Raw genomic sequence first — 15961 nt, 5'->3', positions numbered from 1 at the left:
TTTACATCCTCCATTAAGGTCTATAGGGGAAAACTTTATCGCAGTCACGATATTCAAAGTAAGGCTTTTTGCGCGAGTGAAAACGTTTTACTTTCAACTTGTAATACGCACGCTACCTGAAGTGCGCAAAAAGCCATAGTCTAGCGAGATTAATGTGCGAGTGGGAGTGAATAAAGCTAAATAGCTTGTTCTGTGGGATGATAACCAGTCTTAAAGAGCCTCTTGTTCAGCACAGCACAGCAGTATATCAGACTGATCCCACCCAAAAGGGAATTGTTTCCCCAAAATATCAGGCAATTCTCCTCTGAACAATAGTTGTGTCCCTTTGTATGCCTTACCCTTATTGCAGTTTTATGTATTTAATTGCATATAACATACTCCAGAAAAAGGGTCTTGTGGGCAGTGGCCCTCTGGTTTTGGGGGTGGAACTGCAACAGAAAAGGCAAAGCCGCTGGGTGTGCTGTGGGAGAGACAGGTGTGGGAATGGTAGGTCAGCGTCAGTATGTGTTATGGGCGGAGCCAGGGCAGTCCCTAGAAATTGAGACAATTGCCCTGACTGTGGAAGCTGCAGGAGAAACAGCGGACGGACCTCTCAACGTCCTATGACAATCTAGCGAGATCCAAGATTGTTGGGAGTTCTGTTATAATACTTGCTGCCTGCTAATTATTTACCTGGCAATCTGCCATCATTATTATATTATGAATACATCAAGTTATGTTTGCTCTAATATAATTAGCAAACACAATATAAGCAAATAGCTGAGTGTAGGGAAAGAACTTCAGTAGTATATGTCTGGTAAAACATAAATGTATAAAATGTTTAAAGGGACATGAAGTCCAAATTTCTTTCTTTCATGATTCAGACAGGAAATAAAATTTTAAACAACTTTCTAATTTGCGTCTATTATCTAATTTACTTCATTCTCTTAGTATCCTTTGTTGAAGACGAAACAATGCACTCCTGGGAGTTAGTTAACATTTTGGGTGAGCCAATAACATTAAGCATATAATCCTTTCAACAAAGGATACTATGAGAAAAAAAAATTAGATAATTGAAGTAAATTGGAAAGCTGTTTAAAAATCACATGGTCTATCTGAATCATGAAAGGAAAAAAATCGGGCTTCATGTCCCTTTAATTATGTTAAAATGACATCAAACATTATTTGTGTAAACTTGTGCTTGTTCAATGCTCCCTAGTGAGGTCAAAAAGCAAATTCTCTAACCTGTAAATATTCCAAATTAAGTAGCTGGTTTAGCCAATTTGCATTATTTTGAAAACCTAGGTTACTGATTTTGCTTTTTTGGCCTCCCTAGGATGTCCTTTTAAATATAGACAAAACAGATTATACATTTTTGTACTATCTTGTGCAACTAATATTTTTCTTTATTACTTTACTAGGTGATAAGTCTGCCGAGAGCGCAGTCTATTTAAAAAAAACAAACTACAACCCCCAAAGCTAAAATTATAAAAAATAAAAAATGTAAAATTACAGAAAAAAATAAACATAGCTATCCAAAATAAAATTCTTAAATCTAAACTAATACCCCTATAAAAAAATCCCTCCCAAAATAAAAACACCCCCTCATCTAAATACTAAACTATCAATAGCCCTTAAAAGGGCTTTTGTATGGCATTGCCCTAAGTTAAACAGTTCTTTTACCTAAACAAATTACCAATTACCCCTAACAGTAAAAAAACCCCACCCACCAAACCCCCCAAAATAAAAAAAAACTAACACTAAAATGGCATTTGTATGGGCATTGCCCTTAAAAGGGCATTCAGCTCTTTTACTGCCCTTAAAATGGCAATCAGCTCTTTCCCAGCCCATTAAATGCCTATTCTTAAAAAAAAAACCCTCCCCAATAAAAAAAAAACCTGACACTAAGCCCCAAATAGGTACTCACCTTTCCTGAAGTCCTGCGGAGAAGGTCTTCTTCCAGGCGGCTCCATCATCTTCTATCTTCATCCGGAGCAAAGTTGGAGCAGAGTGAATGTGCGGAGCTGTGGATCCTCACGGCGGTCCTCACCGGCCGCACTGAGCGGAAGTGCGGAGCTGTCATCCCCGATGCGTTGATCCTCAGCGGCAGTCCTCAAAGGCAGCGGTCCTCTGCGGTCCTCGGCCGCATGGAGGTTCCTCTTCATCCGATGTCCGTCGTACACTAAAGATTAAATGCAAGGTACCGCAATCAATTTGGGGTACCTTGCATTCCTATTGGCTGACATTTTGAAATCAATTGGATTAGAGAAACTGAAATTCTATTGGCTGTTCAAATCAGCCAATAAGATTTCAGTAGCTCTTATCCTATTGGCTGATTTCAAAATTTCAGCCAATAGGAATGCAAGGTACCTGTCAGGGTGCCAGGAATCAGACTGAGATGAGAAGTGCAAAAATAATCACACCTTTATTAATAACAAAAAATAATAAAAAGTCAAACAACATGCCAGGAGTCAAAGCCAGAGCTGGTAGTCAGACGAGCTGAGTCAGGAGCCACAAAATAGTCAGACGAGCCGAGTAAGGAGCCAAAGCGAGTAGTCAGACGAGCCGGAATCAGGAACAAGGAGAACAGCAGAGCCAGGAACAAACCAGGGATCAGGAACCAGGAGGGACGTCAGACAGCCAGGTAATACACAGGAACTGGAACTCACAAACAGGTCTGAAACAACGCAAGGGCAAAGCATACTGAACAGAGGCCCTTTAAATAATAAGTGATGACATTACAATTCTGAGACTGCAACCTGTCTCACACGGATGATGTACACCAGTCTGGCCATAAGAGGGCATGCAGGAAATGAGCAGCATCACACACTCTGCACCAGACTTAGCAAGAGAGGTGAGTAAAATGGCTGCCAGCAGCACATGGCAAACAAAGCAGGGAAAAAACCCTGACAGTACCCCAATAAATATGGGGTACCTTGCATTCAATTTTCAGTGTGCGACGGACAATCGCATGAAGAGAAGCCTCCACACTGCTGAGGACCTCCGCCGAGGACCACAGCTGAGGATCCAGACATCGGGAAGACAGCTCCGCACCTCCGCTCTGATGATGATGAAGCCGCCTGGAAGAAGACCTTCTCCGCCGAACTTCAGGAACAGTGAGTACCTATTTGGGGCTTAGGTTTAGGCTTTTTTTTTTTTTTTTTTTTTAGATTAGGGTTTTTTAGGGCTTAAAAAAGAGCTGATTGCCCTTTTAAGGGCTATACCCATACAAATGCCCCTTGAGGGTCAAAGGATAGTTTAGTTTTTTTTAGTGTTAGTTTTTTTTATTTTGGGGGGTTTGGTGGGTGGGGTTGTTTTACTGTTAGCAGGGGAATTAGTATTTTTTAGAGGTAAAAGAGCTGTTTATCTTAGGGCAATGCCCTACAAAAGGCCCTTTTAAGGGCTATTGGTAGTTTAGATTAGGGGGTGTTTTTATTTTGGGGAGGCTTTATTATTTTCATAGGGATTATGTATACTTTTTAAAATTTTTGATAATTTTGTTTATTTTTTTTCTGTAATGTTAGACTTTTATTTTTTGTAATTTAATGTTAGTCTTTTTTTATTTTTTGTAATTTAGTAGTAATTGGGGGTAATTTAGGGGGTGTTAGGTTAGGGGACTTAGTAATTAAATTAGTTATTTGCGTTGTGAGGGGTTTGGCGGTTTAGAGGTTAATAGGTTAATTTGGTTGATTGCGATGTGGGTGTTTGGTATTTTAGGGGTTAATGCGTTAATTAGGTTAATTGTGATGTGGGGGGTTGGCAGTTTAAGAGTTAATAGGTTAATTTGGTTGATTGTTATGTGGGTGTTTGGTGGTTTAGGGGTTAATGGGTTAATAAAGTTTATTGAGATGTGGGGGGTTGGCGGTTTAAGAGTTAATAAGTTAAATAGATTTTTCCGATGTGGGGGGTTTGCGGTTTAGGGGTTAATAGGTTAATTAGGTTTATTGGGGTGTGGGTGGTTGACGGTTAAGGGGTTAATATTTTAATTATGTTATATGTGGATTAGGGGTTAATTACTTTATTGTTTTGTGATGTGGGGGTTGACGGTTTTGGTGTTTGTTAATACTTTGTGCGGGAGGTTATTTTTCTTGATTCAGATAGAGAATACAATTTTAAATAACATTCCAATTTACTTATATTAATTAATTTGATTCATTTTTCAGATATTCTTTGTTGAAGAAATAGCAATGCACATGGGTGAGCCAATTACACAAGGCATCTATGTGCAGCCACCATTCAGCAGCTACTGAGCCTATTTAGATATGCTTTTCAACAAATAATATAAAGAGAATGAAGTAGATTAGATAATTGAAGTAAATTGGAAAGGTGTTTCAAATTACACGTTCTTTCTAAATCATGAAATAAAAAAACAGAATTTATGTAAAAACTTACCTGATAAATTAATTTCTTTCATATTGGCAAGAGTCCATGAGCTAGTGACGCATGGGATATACAATCCTACCAGGAGGGGCAAAGTTTCCCAAACCTCAAAATGCCTATAAATACAAACCCGCACCACACCCACAATTCAGTTTTAACGAATAGCCAAGTAGTGGGGTGATAAAGAAAGGAGTAAAACAACAAAGGAATTTGGAAATAATTGTGTTTTATACAAAAAAATCATAACCACCATAAAAAGGGTGGGCCTCATGTACTCTTGCCAATATGAAAGAAATGAATTTATCAGGTAAGTTCTTACATAAATTATGTTTTCATTCATGTAATTGGCAAGAGTCCATGATAGCAATACCCAAGATGAGGAACTCCACACAGGAGTCACTAGAGAGGGAGGGATAAAAATAAAAACAGCCATTTTTCGCTGAAGAAAATTAATCCGCAACCCAAAATATAAGTTTATTCTCATAAATGAACGGAAAAAACTTAAAACATAAGCAGGAGTTAATCTTTCAGTAAGGGGAGACTTCCGGTGAGGGAGGTGCGGTGCAGACTACCTGCGCACAGGTGTTGTGAGAGAACGCCGTTCTATCGCTCCCCGCTCCTAGCCACCTATCCTGGAGTGCTTACCAGGTGTTTTCTGTGGCGCTCTGCGAGGCTTCGGCCCGCCCGAGTTAAGGAGTCTCTGATTAGCTGGAGCAGCAAGCGACCTGGTTCGCGAAGAAATCTTTTTTATTTCAAGGGACCCTCCCTGTAAGCGGCCCCCGGAGGGTAAAAGGCTACCTTGGTACATTGAAGCTGTTACCGGTAAAGCGGATCTGAACGGCTGAGCAGGGTAAATAGTGGCGGCGGTGTAGATCCTGGTCATCTACTGCAGCAAGCTCCCCGCTGACACCCCGAGGAGGAACAAGGGGGAATAGAGAAGGCGGTACCAGCTCCCGTCTACCCATTACAGCAGACCCGCTATAGACAGACGCTCGAAGCACACGGACACAGACAGTGATCAGCAGGGCACTAGCTTACCTGTGTGGCTGCACCAAGGAGAGGAGGTGTGCAGCTGAGAATAAACTGCAGGTGCTCCTCAGTGCCCTATGAAGATCGGAGAAGCGAGAACTGGGGTAAGACAGACTTGCACTGAGAGCGTAAATTGAGTGTGGAAATACATGCCATGACAAGACGCAGTGTTAAAAGCATAAGATAATTGATTACCCATATCGCAGAACTCAGCTTTCCTCTGTTCCCTTGCTGTACTTGACTTACCTAGATTGTATTCTCGCTTTGCCGGTGATCCCCTGGCCTACCCAGAAAAGGCTGGGAAAGAAAGTAACAATCCTACAGCTTGTAAGGATAAGTTGGATAAAGTAGAGCTCTAAGTTTATTACGGGACCTGCTGCTACAATTATCCCTCTAAATATCCCTTTAAGTCATGCTGAAAAGACCTGCCACTGAAATACGCTAATACTGGATATAAATGCTCCTATTTACGGCTGGCCCCTACATACCATGACTGCAACTAACTGCTACTAACCATCATCTATAACAGTGTAACTGATGTTCTTTAAGACATTTATTACTGGGCTTTAAAATTGACTGCCTGATACTCCACATCCTTTGGATTAATATATGGGACACTATTTAAAATATTATTCAGTGCTGTTATAGGCTTTTTTTTGTCTTGAAAAAGAGGAAAAAGGGGCTTAAGCCCTAAAATATAGGCATGCTTTGCTAGCATATGCTACTGATCTGGAAATATAATCGCTAGTTACAGCTGGTTACCTTTGCAATAATCTTTTCTGTTACAGGAATTTATGAAATTTTGTATTCTTGCTAGCATAAAATCTTTTTGATTAAGGCTGTGCTGCTATAGGTATTTACGTGTTTGCTGGTCTAAATTATCTATTTAAGATGTTGCTTATGTAAAGTATTGTAAACCACATAATTAAGTTAAAACTATCTCTTAGTATTGCTATATAACTTAATTATATGGTATCTTGAACTAACTAGTGTGTATCATTCAGATAAGACTCTGATACTTGTAGCAATTAATACCCGCCCGCGGAGGTGAAATTTAATTAAGGGATAAGGCTAAAGAAGAGTAAAGGGGTAAGGATTAGGAAGGTATAGGAAAGGGGAATTAGCATCGCTATAAGTGAGACTTAGCATTGATGATAATTGAATGCAGGCTTGATAAAACACTCAAAAACACACATACACGAGCACTATAGTCTAATCCCCTACAGGGATAGTAGTTCTTCACTATTCCCCACATTAAGGGGGAACACAACCCATTTTTTCTTTTTTCTCTCGCCCATCTACTGGTGGCTCCTGATCACTTCCTTTTTCCACCATCCTGTATAGCACATCCACACATTGTTTATCTTTTTTTTTCTTTTATGCACATAATTAAATGGAAAAATTTGTCACTCAGGTAAAATATCACTCTCCCACTATGCCTGCTAAAACTAAAGAAAAAAAAGCTAAGGTCACTGACACTAGTGTTGATTGCATTGAAACACCTCTACCCCCGTTTGATATGCAAACCCTAGTAATGCAGTTAAGTAACCTCTTCTCCCCACAATTTGACATGATCAAAAAAGAGTTATCGGGTATATCTTCTGAATTAATTGCATTAAATACTGAGGTAAAACAGTTTGCTACTAGGATAACGGAAGTGGAGAATAGAGTCTCCGACTTAGAGGACCTAGTGGGGTCACATGAATCAGCCCTAACTGTACAAGCAACTAAGATTCAAAATATGCAAGCCCGTCTGGAGGATCTGGAGGATCGCTCCAGACGCAATAATATAAGAATAATTGGTTTACCTGAAACCCAAGAATATACGGATTTAATGGAATTTACTAGTAAGACCCTGCCCCAAGCACTAGGATTTCCTGCGCATTGTCTCCCCCTTCCCATTGAAAGAGCACACAGAACAGGTATGAGTAGACACACAGAAAATAACCTAAGACCTAGAATGTGCATTTTTAAACTATTAAGATACCAAGACAAATTAGAACTCTTAAGACTGTTCAGGAAAATGGATACACTTATAATAGGGGGGAAAAAGATCTTGCTATTCCAGGACTTTTCTGTAGAGACATCTCAGAAAAGAAAGAATATGGCCCCTATTTGCTCGTTAATGATTGAAAAAGGCTTAAAAGCCCGAATGATATACCCAGCCAAAATCATAGTGGAAGAGAATGGTAGTAGACACACATTTAGTGACACTAATGAGGCTAAAGAATTTTTAAGATCTAGATAACTGCCTATTAAGATACAGAGTACTTACAAAAGGGTATAAATGTAGCAGAACTTGATGTTTAATAAGCTCTATTTTATTTACATATTTCTTGGCAATGTTATTATAAAAAACATATTCTTTTTGTTTTTTCTCCCCCGGGGGGAGGGGGGGTTCCAACTCTGTTCATTTTCTGTGGTGGTTTCTTTTTCTTGTCTGTTTTTTTTTTTTTTTTTTTTTTTTCTCTTTTCCCCCTGTCTCCCAGTTAAAAAAGAGAAAATAGGAGATGATGTTTGATGGCTTGAATGTGCTTTCATGGAACGTAGGGGGCATCACCTCACCAATCAAACGTAAACTTATAATTAAAGAACTAGGCAAACATAATCCAAGCATTGTCCTTTTACAGGAAACGCATTTAAAGGAGACTGAAATCTCTAAATTAAAAACCAAATGGGTTGGTGAGGTGTTGGCCACTCCTTGTGTTAACAGAAAGCTAGGTGTTGCTATATTGTTAAATAAAAACTTAACCTATGAAATCAGTAGGATTGAACTAGATAAAGAGGCAAGATATATGATTATACAGATTCAGGTTGATACAGTTAAACTGGTACTTTGCAATATTTATGCTCCAAACAAATTCTCAGAAGAATTCTGGGAAAAAATTAAGGTTAAATTATTCCCATTCACATCCGCCAATCTAATTGTTGGCGGTGATTTTAACATGTCCTTATTTCCAGAAGCAGAAAGATTCACTAAAAAAAATATGAAAATTCACAATAAACATGCCAAATACTTTAAGAGCCTTTGTTCCAAACTCAAGCTCCTCGATATATGGCGTATTAAAAATCCTAACTTACATACTTTCACATGTGAATCCAAATCATATAAATCTTTCTCGAGAATCGATTTTTTATTGGTCTCTGAATCTCTTTCATTAATGAGGATTGAACCCCTGATAAATGATATCCTGATATCGGACCATGCAATCATCTCATTGTCTCTCCAGTTAGGAAATAGGCTTAAAACTGATATTCAAAGTATTCCTTTTCCACGTCATCTATATAATAACACGAGATTTGCCTACTGGTTAAAACAGAAATGGAGAGATTATTGTACACATAACATTTCATACCTCAATAAAGTTCAAATTTTTTGGGAAGCATCTAAAGCCGTGTTAAGGGGAGAAATTAAGGCTTACGTGAATACCAGGAAAAAGAAAGCACTAGCCCGGGAAAGGCAGCTTTCTAATCAGGTTAAAAATGCGTATAAGAAATTATATAATAATCCATCAGATATAAATTGGGGGAATTATAATAAGGCGAGACAGGAAAGGGATATCGTCCTAAGACAAAAATCCCAGGAAGAAGAACAAAAGATTAGCACCAAGTTTAAAGGATTTCATGGATGCTCGGCTAAGTATCTAGCTAGCATAATTAAAAATAGAAAGAAGAAAAATATTATTCCAGTTATTAAAGATGCTGATCAGAGGCACACAGACTCTAGAGATATTAGCCAGGTATTTTTTAATTACTATCAGAAGTTATATACAAATACTAACGGGAATGAGATTAACCAAGAAAATTTCTGGTCACAAGTCACAATACCCAGAATTAACGAGGAACAGCTTACAGCCTTAAACTTACCGATCACTGTACAAGAGATAACTAAGGCAATCAATGAAGCTAATTTAAATAAAGCGGCAGGCCCAGATTGCCTGCCAGTTGAATATTTGAAAATTTTGGTAGAAGAGGTTAGCCCAATATTAGAAAAACTTTTTAATAGCTACTTTATTTATAACAACCCAATATCAGCCTATTTTTCAGCGGCAAACATTACATTAATATTAAAAAAAGGTAAAAACAGCGAAGATCTATCATCATATAGGCCGATATCGGTCTTAAATGCAGACTATAAAATTTTAACATCAATTGTGGCTGCTAGATTAATGAATTGTCTCGATGGAATCATTCATTCGGATCAAACGGGCTTCATGGCATCTAGAAAATCTTCAAAAAATATCCGTAAAGTAATAACCTTTATAGATTATATATGGAACATTAAAAACTCTAAAGGGAAACATTCAAAATATGATACAGCCTTGTTAACTCTCGATGCCGAGAAGGCCTTTGACTCGATTGAGTGGGACTATCTTTTTAAAGCATTGGAAAAATTTGGATTCAAAAATCATTTTGTTCATTTTATACATAACTTATATAGGAATCCAATATCCTTTCTACTGATTAATGGGATATTAACTAAGGCAATTTCATTAAAAAAAGGTACAAGGCAGGGCTGCCCACTTTCCCCCCTACTATTTAACATTGCCCTCGAACCCCTGGCCATCCGGTTAAGGCAGGTATGCATAGGGACCCCTCTAGTTACACCAACACTAAAAATTCTCCTGTATGCCGATGACATTATAATTTTTCTTTATAACACCTCTCAGGCAATACCCATAATCCTAACATGCTTAAACCTCTTCAGCTCGTTTTCAGGGTATAAAATAAACTATACTAAAAGTGAACTGATGTGGCTCCAGAAAACTAAATTTAGTACACGGGAACTTCCATTTAAAGTTGTCGACACGCTTACATATCTAGGTTTACATCTGCATAAAAATCCCCAAAACTGGTATAACTTAAATTACCAAAAGCTTATTCAAAAAATCAAGGTAAATCTAGAAATATGGACAGCGTTTCCCTTATCTATAACAGCTAGAGTCAGTTTACTAAAAACAATTATCTTTCCACAATTATTATACCCTCTCCAGAATCTGCCGTTACTTCTAAAGAAATCAGATATTAATGAAATAAATGCCATGTTTAACAAGTTCATATGGCATGGTAAGAAAGCGCGTTTGTCTCTTAACAAATTGACTCAAAAACGTGGCACAGCGGGCCTTGCACTACCAAATATTAGTCTTTATAATCTGGCCACTTTAGTCAAAATCGCATTCGATTGGCTAGCAGAAACCAATTGGTTTTCTGCAACTGATCTTGAGAGCTATATGATCTATCCTTATTCACTTAAAGCTATTTTACATAATTCTCCGGATGAAATCCCTCTGAGTATACGTTACCTAATATCTTTTAATAATATATTGATAGCTTGGCGTAAATTCTGTCATATAATTGGAGCAAACTATTTGTTCTCTGAATATCTCCCAATAAGAGGTAATGCGGGATTTTTACCTGGAAATTCCCAGGTAATATTTAAAACCTGGGAAGAAAAAGGTTTGAAATATGTCTACCAATTATTACTAGACTCTGGGCAGGTAACCTCATTTGAATCTCTGGTAACGCAATTTGGTCTTCCTAGAAACAGTTTCTTTGCCTATCTGCAAGCAAGGCACTTTATTGGTAGTAAAGATTGGATTCTAGATAGAAATGGTGCATGGTCCGATATTAGAATACATATACAAAAATCCTCAGGTGGAACATCGACAATATCATTAATATATAATATAATGCTGGCTAAGCAAAGTCAAATTCTTTTAGATAAAATATCCGATACGTGGATACCCTATTTCCCGGATATAAACCATGAAAAAATAAAGTTAAGTTTTCTAGCCCTGAGTAAATGTAAGATTTCAATGAATTGGAAAGAATCACACATGAAATTGCTAAATAACTATTATTATACTCCATCTAGATTAAGTAGAATGTTTACATCACGAACATTCCTCTGCCCACGTTGTAGATATATAGAAGCAGATATCCTACATATGTTTGGGCTTTGCCCTAAGATTAATCACTTTTGGAAAAAGATTATTTTTTGGCTTAACAAAACTTTTAGAGTTGAGATCACTATCGGGTTAGAAGAGATTATATTTCTTAAAAATCATACAAATAACCAAGCTCTTCATGAAAATGTACTTAATACAATAATACTACTAGCCAGACATTTAATACTGAAAACATGGAAAGGAAAAATAGCCCCTAGCTTCCCACTCTTTATTAAAGAAATACAAAATCAAATCATATTCGAATCTTTTCATACGCAATTAGCAGGTGAAAAAAAAATTAAAACATTTCTCATAAGATGGCTGCCCATAATTAAAACATATCCCTCCCAAGTTCAAAGGGGTATACTGAATCCCTTTTTGAGTTCGGATAGCTTTGCAGAACTAGTATTACATGGTGAATTTCCAGCATCTTGGATCTCGCTTTACAGAGAAGTTTATTAAGGGTCATCTAAGATCTGGAAGATCATTGTTCTTGATACAGGTCGTATGGACCTAGGATTCGGTCTATGGGAGACAGGGGGGAACCTGTGAGTTTATTCTTTTTTTTTTTTTTTTTTTTTTTTTTTATTATCCCTCTTTCCATTTTCTCTTTTATTCTTTCTTCAATTATTTTAGGTACAAAAAAGGTTGGCAATCCAAAAGATCATATTTAAAGACATATTTTGAATCTCTGAGGTTAAAGAGTTCATAGACAAAATATACAGATGTGTCTACTGTGTATCCTTTATTGTTTTTTTTCTCTCCTGTTATTTTGTCGTTATTATGTCTTACGTTGTACCTGTATATTGGATTGCAACTAATAAAAAAAAAGAATTAAAAAAAAAAAAAAACATAAGCAGAAGAATCAAACTGAAACAGCTGCCTGAAGAACTTTTCTACCAAAAACTGCATCCAAAGAAGCAAATACATCAAAACGGTAGAATTTAGAAAATGTATGCAAAGAGGACCAAGTTGCTGCTTTGCAAATCTGATCAACTTAAGCTTCATTCCTAAAAGCCCACGAAGTAGAGACTGATCTAGTAGAATGAGCTGTAATTCTCTGAGGCGGGGCTTGACCCGACTCCAAATAAGCTTGATGAATCAAAAGCTTTAACCACGATACCAAGGAAACGGCAGAAGCCTTCTGACCTTTCCTAGAACCAGAAAAGATAACAAATAGACTAGAAGTCTTCAACATAATATTTCAGAGCTCTCACCACATCCAAAGAATGTAAAGATCTTTCCAAAGAATTCTTAGTATTAGGACACAAAAAGGGACAACAATTTCTCTATTAATGTTGTTAGAATTCACAACCTTAGGTAAGTATTTAAATGAGGTCCGCAAAACTGCATTATCCTGATGAAAAATCAGAAAAGGAGATTCACAAGAGAGAGCATTTAAAAGTATTTTAATGTCCAAAGAATGCATAGGCTCAAATGGAGAAGCCTGTAAAGCCTTCAAAACCAAATTAAGACTCCAAGGAGGAGAAATTGATTTAATGACAGGCTTGATACGAACCAAAGCCTGAACAAAATAGTGAATATCAGGAAGCTTAGCAATGTTTCTGTGAAATAAAACAGGAAGAGCAGAGATTTGTCCCTTCAAGGAACTTGCAGACAAACCCTTATCCAAACCATCCTGAAGAAACTGTAAAATTCTAGGAATTCTAAAAGAATTCCAAGAGAGTTTATGAGAGGAACACCATGAAATGTAAGTCTTCCAAACTCGATAATAAATCTTTCTAGAAACAGATTTATGAGCCTGTAACATAGTATTAATCACAGAGTCAGAGAAACCTCTATGACTAAGCACTAAGCGTTCAATTTCCATACCTTCAAATTTAATGATTTGAGATCCTGATGGAAAAAATGGACCTTGAGACAGAAGGTCCAGCCTTAATGGAAGTGGCCAAGGTTGGCAACTGGACATTTGAACAAGATCTGCATACCAAAACCTGTGAGGCCATGCTGGAGCCACCAGCAGCACAAACAATTGCTCCATGATGATTTTGGAGATCACTCTTGGAAGAAGAACTAAAGGCGGGAAAATAAAAGCAGGTTGATAACACCAAGGTCAACGCATCCACTGCTTCCGCCTGAGGATCCCTGGACCTGGACAGGTACCTGGGAAGTTTCTTGTTTAGATGAGAAGCCATCAGATCTATTTCTGGAAGACCCCACATCTGAACAACCTGAGAAAACACATCTGGATGGAGAGACCACTCCCCCGGATGTAAAGTCTGATGGCTGAGATAATCCGCTTCCCAATTGTCTATACCTGGGATATGAACGGCAGAAATTAGACAGGAGATGGATTCCGCCCAAACAAGTATCCGGGATACTTCTTTCATAGCTTGGGGAATGTGAGTCCCACCCTGATGATTGACATATGCCACAGTTGTGATATTGTCTGTCTTAAAACAAATGAACGGTTCTCTCTTCAACAGAGGCCAAATCTGAAGATCCCTGAAGATCGCCCAGAGTTCCAAAATATTGATTGGTAATCTCTCCTCCTGAGATTTCCAAACCCCTTGTGCTGTCAGAGATCCCCAAACAGCTCCCCAACCTGAAAGACTTACCATCTGTTGTGATCACAGTTCAGGTTGGGCAAACAAAAGAGGCCCCTAGAACTATACGATGGTGATCTAACCATCAAGTCAGAGATAGTCGAACATTGGGATTTAAGGATATTAATTGTGATATCCTTGTATAATCCCTGCACCATTGATTCAGCATACAAAGCTGGAGAGGTCTCATATGAAAACAAGCAAAGGGGATCGCGTCCGATGCTGCAGTCATGAGACCTAAAACTTCCATGCACATAGCTACTGAAGGAAATTACTGAGACTGAAGGTTCTGACAGGCTGCAACCAATTTTAAATTGTTTGTATGCCTGATGAAAAGACCGGTGTAGGTCTAGAAACGCGTAGCAGTTTGTATGGAATAAAATTCATTTATTTTATATACGGAAGTTGTCCTCTGTTCTCTTTCGAGCCTTCCTGGTTAAGGTGTCAAAGTGTTCGATCTACTGCAGTGCTTCCTCTCTGACAAAGGTTTGAAATTGTCTGATCCACCACAGTGTCTGACACGCTAGCTGCATAGACGCACACCAATCAAGTGAACGCTGAGTACCAGCTGTGTACAACCTGCCGGAGGCCACCCAGTGTGCTAACCACTGAAAGTGTTAGCCTGCCTGTCAGCACCGGTTACAATACGGTGCATCGTTCTCCGGTAAGCGACGATAATAATTACCCATTTGGACTTTGAACCAACAATATCACGCTATGTGGCGCCCTCTTTTTTATTTCTAACCAATTTTAAATGTCTCTTGTCTGTTAGAGAGAGAGTCATGGACACTGAATCTATCTGGAAACCTAAAAAGTTGACCCTTGTCTGAGGAATCAAAGAACTTTTTGGTAAATTGATCCTCCAACCATGTTTTCAAAGAAACAACACTAGTTGATTTGTGTGAGATTCTGCAGAATGTAAAGACTGAGCTAGTACCAAGATATCATACAAATAAGGAAACACTGCAATACCCTGATCTCTAATTACAGAGAGTAGGGCACAGAGAACCTTTGAAAAGATTCTTGGAGCTGTCGCTAGGCCAAAAGGAAGAGCGACAAATTAGTAATGCTTGTCTAGAAAAGAGAATCTCAGAAACTGAAAATGATCTGGATGAATCGGAATATGACGATATGCATCCTGTAAGTCTACTGTATTGTGGACATATAATGCCCTTGCTGAACAAAAGGTAGAATAGTCCTTATAGTCACCATTTTGAAAGTTAGTACTCTTAAATAATGATTCAGAATTTTCAGATCCAGAACTGGTCTGAATGAATTTTCTTTCTTTGGGACAATGAATAGATTTGAATTAAACCCCAGACCCTGTTCCTGAAACGGAACTGGCATGATTACCCCTGAAAACTCCAGGTCTGAAACACACTTCAGGAAAGCCTGAGCCTTTACTGGATTTGCTGGGATGTGTGAGAGAAAATATCTTCTCACAGGAGGTCTTACTCTGAATCCTATTCGGTACCCCTGAGAGACAATACTCAGAATCCATTGATTTTGGACAGAATTTGTCCAAACATCCTTGAGAAATCTTAATCTGCCCCCTACCAGCTGAGCTGGAATGAGGGCCGCACCTTCATGCAGACTTGGGGGCTGGCTTTGGTTTCTTAAATGGAAAGAAATAGATAGCAATCTGGACTTAGAAGTCATGTCAGCATTCCAAGATTTAAGCCACAAAACTCTTCTAGCTAACATAGCTAAAGACATAGATTTAACATCAATTTTGAAGATATCAAAAATGGCATCACAAATAAAATGATTAGCATGCTGAAGGAAGCGAACAATGCTAGACAAATCAGAATCCAATTCTTGTTGCGCTAAATTTTCCAACCAAAAAGTTGATGCGCTGCAACATCAGCCAAAGAAATTGCAGGCCTGAGAAGATGACCCGAATATAAATAGGCTTTCCTTAGATAAGATTCAAGTTTCTTATCTAAAGGATCTTTAAAAGAAGTACTATTTTCCATAGGAATAGTAGTATATTTAGCAAGAATAGAGATAGCCCTATCAACTTTGGGGATCTTTTCCCAAAACTCCAATGTAACTGCT

At 38.1% G+C, this 15961-nt stretch overlaps 1 protein-coding gene across 2 annotated transcripts in view; it reads right to left on the bottom strand.

Annotated features, from left to right (window-relative positions):
- Positions 1-15961, bottom strand: part of LOC128662407 (platelet-derived growth factor receptor-like protein) — a 101225-nt gene that overhangs the window by 22849 nt on the left and 62415 nt on the right. The gene's annotated exons all lie outside the window — the stretch shown is intronic.

The sequence above is a fragment of the Bombina bombina genome, chromosome 6 (assembly GCF_027579735.1).
Source record: "Bombina bombina isolate aBomBom1 chromosome 6, aBomBom1.pri, whole genome shotgun sequence".
Taxonomy (NCBI): domain Eukaryota; kingdom Metazoa; phylum Chordata; class Amphibia; order Anura; family Bombinatoridae; genus Bombina; species Bombina bombina.
The sequence above is the reverse complement of the archived record's forward strand: the minus strand, read 5'-3'. Positions and strand labels throughout refer to the sequence as shown.